The sequence below is a fragment of the Eleginops maclovinus genome, chromosome 12, assembly GCF_036324505.1.
Source record: "Eleginops maclovinus isolate JMC-PN-2008 ecotype Puerto Natales chromosome 12, JC_Emac_rtc_rv5, whole genome shotgun sequence".
Lineage (NCBI taxonomy): Eukaryota > Metazoa > Chordata > Actinopteri > Perciformes > Eleginopidae > Eleginops > Eleginops maclovinus.
In genome coordinates, this window is record NC_086360.1 from 28,332,313 (window position 1) to 28,337,608 (window position 5,296).

Here is a 5,296-nt window from a genome sequence, read left to right on the forward strand (position 1 = left end):
AAGGCAACGTAAAAAGAAAAGGCAGTTCCTTTACGAGAGTACAGATGAAACCCAATCGACCCCAGAAGAGGCCTTCAGAAGGGACTTCTTCCTGCCTTTGGTTGACACTGCCATCACCAGCCTAAAAGACAGATTTTCCAGACTGGAGGGGGTGTATGCCCTGTACGACTTCCTGTTCAGCATTGATATCATGAGGGCCACAATCAAGACTGGGAAATTGCATGAGAGATGCAGGAAAGTGGAACAAACCCTCCATGATATTGATGCAGACGACTTGGCATTGGAGATCAACTCTGCTGTCCACACCTTTCCAGATGAAGTATCCAGGTGCCCATTTAAAATGCTGGACTACATATACAGTGAGAAGCTGTTGGACCTGTACAGCAATTTAAGCATTGCACTGCGCCTACTTCTGACCCTTCCTGTCTCGGTTGCCTCCGGAGAGAGGAGCTTTTCATCTCTGAAGCGCATAAAGAATTACATGAGGTCAACTATGAGCCAAGAGAGGCTCTCTGGACTGGCACTCATGTCAATTGAGAGTGACGTCCGCAGGTCTTTGGACTTGGAGGGGATTGTGTCTGCATTTGCTGAGGCCAAGGGCCGCAAGCAGCAGTTTCAGTAGGAAATAAAAAAAAAAATAAAGGCTACTTTTCAGTGTATGTTTGACCTCTTTTGTGATTAAAACGCACAGAATTGCGGAAATTTTTTTTTAAAGGCCCCCAACAACTTCTTTGCCTAGGGCCCCCAAAATCCTAGAAACGGGCCTGCACACAGCTGGAGACCAGGGGACACTAAAGAGAGACGCACACAGCTGGAGACCAGGGGACACTAAAGAGAGACGCACACAGCTGGAGACCAGGGGACACTAAAGAGAGACGCACACAGCTGGAGACCAGGGGACACTAAAGAGAGACGCACACGTTTGTCCCAAAGGAAATGTACTGGTCCGATGTAACGCGCTTGCACCTGTTGGCCACCGTATGACAGGTGTCCCTAACGTCTGTCTCTGTCACAATGTCTGTCTCTCTGATTAAATTACCTGCGTATGGCATCAGTTTCAGTTTTCACAGTTCCACCGAGCAATCTGCAGTCAATTTCACACACAGCGCTCCGTAACACAGATAACACAGATTTGAGACTTTTCACCAGAGGCTTTTTCCCCTCGGGGTATCAAGTCTACAGCCGTCTCTTCCTCCTCCTACTGAACCTCTTCAAAGTTGCATCTGTCGTTACACCTCCTCACATCTGCAGTCCCGATCCATTAGGTTTCCCCAGACGGTTTCTCCTCTCTATGAGTCTTTATGGGTTTATGAACTGAGCAAGCTTCGATTGTTAAGATCGAGTCGTTCTTTTTAGCAAAAATGTCCCTGTCGATTTGAAAGTGTTCCCCTCTCAGATGTGAGCTCTGCGTAGTGGCTTCTCCTTTTCTATAACTACGGCTGCTTGGAGTTTGTCTGGATTTACTGAGTTTAATAATGACAAACAGAAGGCAACGGTCCACGGCTGCCGGTCGGCTGGAGTGGACGGTTCATTTAGTTCTTTAACTGCGTCATATGAAATGCATTTATTAGATTCAGTATGTAATATTCTTTTGCATTAGTGTTCAATGAATAATATACTGTTTTTTTTAAAGAATATTCATATTAACACTTACTTTTTTTAATAAGATGGATATTAAAAATAAAAAAGATATCATTTTATTCATTTTTCTTTATTTTATGAATACAAATATTTTTTTCTGGGAACTTTTTTTCTCAGGAACGAAACTATATATCAAGCCCAATGAAACAAAACCAATATGTGGTTATTCTAGGGTGTATAGCATTTAGTAAAGTAGGACCCAAATTGGACTTTATTATCCTCCTTTAATAAGATTAAGTTGAACATTTTCATTAAATAACGTCTCTGTTTTGATGCCAGACCCACGAAGTTAGCCATGTCTCAAAGCGCCTGTCTCGTAAACAGGAGATCCTGGGTTCAACTCCCAGCAGTGCCTCTGTACAAAGATATACCGTTTAAAGACTTGGCTTCAATTCCAGAAACTAGATCAAATTATTTACATGTGAATTCCACCTCTTCTAAACGCCATGTATTATTATGACGAAGACAATCTGGAAGTTACAAAGATGGGAGCCGCTCTAGTGCTCAGTTCAGGCTGCCTTTCACTTCTTTAATGGCACTGGCTGGATATGAATACAGCTCTGGTTTAAGAATACAAATGTACATTTTTACAGACCAGTGTGTAGGATTAAGTGGACGCACACTCTTCTAATTAAATAGCGAATCGGTGTGCCTTCATTCTGAAATCATTAGGAGTTTATATGAAATCCATTAGTCTGTAATGAGAGATATTCCCTCTTTCCATTCGGGGCTGCTTGGAGTTGAGCCCAAGATCTCATGCCTGTTTTAACACAACTGTTTGGGGACTTGTTTGAGATACTTGTAGAGTTAATGCCCCTTCACATTGATGACCCTTTATGTATGAATTCAACCTCTTCTAAATGCCATGTCTTATAACGATGAAGACAATTTGGAAGTTACATACAGTAGATGGCAGAGACAAGAAAACCAATAAACTGGGCGCTGTGGCTAAGTGGTCAACGCGCCTGTCTCGTAAACAGGAGATCCTGTGTTCAACTCCCAGCAGCGCCTGATAGGAAAGGGACTATCTCTCATCATAAACTATAATGCCTTTTACCTCCAGATCTGTTTCAGCCAGTCGCTCCTGACGGGACACTGAGTAATTAATTAAAGCAGAACAACAACTTCCATGTCTCAAGAAGACGAAGAGTTTGAGGTTAGACTGCAGATGTTCCATTTGTCACTTGAGGCTGGCACTTCAATTAACCAACTAACTCTTTCAATTACACTGGCTGGACATGAACACGGCGCTGTTTTAAGACAAGAAAGGCAAGCTAAAGAGGCGCTGTGGCTAAGTGGTCAAAGCGCCTGTCTCGTAAACAGGAGATCCTGGGTTCAACTCCCAGCAGCGCCTTAAAAGCACATTGATATTATAGGATTTAACAAAGTATGAACCAAATTGGACTGTTTCATATCGTCCCTTCATAGGATGAAGAGGATTCATAATACATAAACACTCACTAAGATGGAGTCTGTGTTTATTCCAGACCCTTGCATGAAGCCATGTCTTTCATCAAGACAGCTTAGAAGTAACAAAGATGGCCGCTGCTCTATCGGTCACTTGAGGATGGTTCTTGAACTATCCAACTAACTTCTTCCATGGTACTTCTGTTTCATTCTGAGTTCCTATGAAATGGATTTAGGCTACAAAGAGAGACAAGACAAGCTAATGTGGCGCTGTGTCTAAGTGGTAAAATGCCTAAAACGAGAGACCCCCCGCTGCTTCCATCAGTATGCTGCAGTCTTTACTGAACATGTGTTTTACAAGAGAGGCAATGCTGTTGAATGGCAAGGAAAAATGTAGAAAATAAGGTGCTGTGGCTTAGGGGTCAAAGCGCCTGTCTCGTAAACAGGAGATCCTGGGTTCAACTCCCAGCAGTGCCTTAAAAGTACATTGTTATTATAGGATTTAGCAAAGGTACTGTCTCACATTATAGAGTACAATGCCTTTACCCTCTACACCTGTATCAGCCAGTCGCTTCTGACAGGACACTGAGCCATTAATTAAAGCAGAGAGACAACTTCCATGTCAGAAAAAAGTGACGACTTTGAAGTTACATTGCAATTTCTCTATTCGTAAATTCAGCCTCGCTCCTGAACTATCCAACTAACTTCTCCTATGACACTTCTGGATGTGGATCCTGATCTGTTTTAAGAAAACCAATGAAATGAGGCGCTGTGGCTAAGTGGTCAAAGCGCCTGTCTCGTAAACAGGAGATCCTGGGTTCAACTCCCAGCAGCGCCTTAAAAGCACATTGATATTATAGGATTTAGCAAAGTAGGAACCAAATTGGACTGTTTCATATCGTCCCTTCATAGGATGAAGAGGATTCATAATACATAAACGCTCACTAAGATGGAGTCTGTGTTTATTCCAGACCCTTGCATGAAGCCATGTCTTTCATCAAGACAGTTTAGAAGTTACAAAGATGGCCGCTGCTCTATCGGTCACTTGAGGATGGTTCTTGAACTATCCAACTAATGAGAGATATTCCCTTTTTCCATTCGGGGGTTCTTGGATTCCAGCCCAAGATATGATGTCTTTTTTAAGACAAGAAAACCAAGCAAAAGAGGCGCTGTGGCTAAGTGGTTAAGGCGCCTGTCTCGTAAACAGGAGATCCTGGGTTCAACTCCCAGCAGTGCCTCATACAGGGCACCAGTATCTGTCTTTATTCAAAAGGACCAGAATGTGGGATTAAGTGATGCACATTCTTGGACAACTCTGTGAGACTCATTCTGAAATTCAGAGTTGATGTTATTGCATTTACTATTCCTTTATAACACAATGTGTTTGCGGGAAATGATTCCCATAATGGATTCATACGCCTGAGATGCCCTGATTTTAACGTCTGCAGTGCCTTTTAATCCACCTTATCCACGCCCGTATCTGAGACGTAGCTTAAAGGACGCTCATTTGTTGATTGAAGCTCAGCAGCAACCTCTATGTCTGTAAAACTGAAGAATACTTGGAAGTAAAGTATTAAGTAAAGTGAGAACTCTTGAACTAACTGACGCTTTCAATGGCACTGGATGGCCAAATCAGGCTCTGTGGCTTAGTGGTCAAAGCACCTGTCTTGTAAACAGGAGATCCTGGGTTCAAATCCCAGCAGAGCCTAGTCCCTTTATCAGTGGGTATTGATGCAGAAGGAAATAGCAAAAGCCAAATTTCCCCCGCTGATGGTCAGAGGGTGTATTGTTGTGTGAATGCTGGTCTTCCTTTTCCCGTTGCACACACAAGCATCCTCTGAAACACGTGACGCATCACACACACCTGCAAGAGATTTATTCACACTTTAGTAACTCCAATTTCTTCCATTTGTCTTTTTCTAATCCCACACGGTATTAAAATAAAATGTTGCTTAATGAGGCCTTATTCTGCTTTTTGTGGAATTCCCTTTCCTGCTGTGTGTTTCATTGGTTTTAGTGCATGTAAATGGTCCAAAAAAAAGGCTAAAATCCCTGTGTTCCCTCCAGATGGAGTTTCTGATGTACGTCTGAATATGAGCAGGAGAGGACTCTTTAAAGTAGAGACACTACATACTGATATACACCTGAACATCAGCAGGAGAGGACTCTTTAAAGTAGAGACGCTACATACTGATATACACCTGAACATCAGCAGGAGAGGACTCTTTAAAGTAGAGACTCTACATAC

The 5,296-nt window shown here is 42.7% G+C and overlaps 6 non-coding genes across 6 annotated transcripts; all 6 read left to right on the forward strand.

Moving 5' to 3' along the window:
* Nucleotides 1–2,579: 2,579 nt before the first annotated feature.
* trnat-cgu (transfer RNA threonine (anticodon CGU)) lies at nt 2,580–2,652 on the forward strand. The gene has a single exon. It is a non-coding gene; the product is annotated as a tRNA-Thr (tRNA).
* A 270-nt stretch (nt 2,653–2,922) lies between these two features.
* trnat-cgu (transfer RNA threonine (anticodon CGU)) lies at nt 2,923–2,995 on the forward strand. The gene has a single exon. It is a non-coding gene; the product is annotated as a tRNA-Thr (tRNA).
* A 457-nt stretch (nt 2,996–3,452) lies between these two features.
* Nucleotides 3,453–3,525, forward strand: trnat-cgu (transfer RNA threonine (anticodon CGU)). The gene has a single exon. It is a non-coding gene; the product is annotated as a tRNA-Thr (tRNA).
* Nucleotides 3,526–3,813: 288 nt separating this feature from the next.
* trnat-cgu (transfer RNA threonine (anticodon CGU)) lies at nt 3,814–3,886 on the forward strand. The gene has a single exon. It is a non-coding gene; the product is annotated as a tRNA-Thr (tRNA).
* Nucleotides 3,887–4,213: 327 nt separating this feature from the next.
* trnat-cgu (transfer RNA threonine (anticodon CGU)) lies at nt 4,214–4,286 on the forward strand. Its single transcript has one exon. It is a non-coding gene; the product is annotated as a tRNA-Thr (tRNA).
* Nucleotides 4,287–4,683: 397 nt separating this feature from the next.
* trnat-ugu (transfer RNA threonine (anticodon UGU)) lies at nt 4,684–4,756 on the forward strand. Its single transcript has one exon. It is a non-coding gene; the product is annotated as a tRNA-Thr (tRNA).
* Nucleotides 4,757–5,296: the final 540 nt, after the last annotated feature.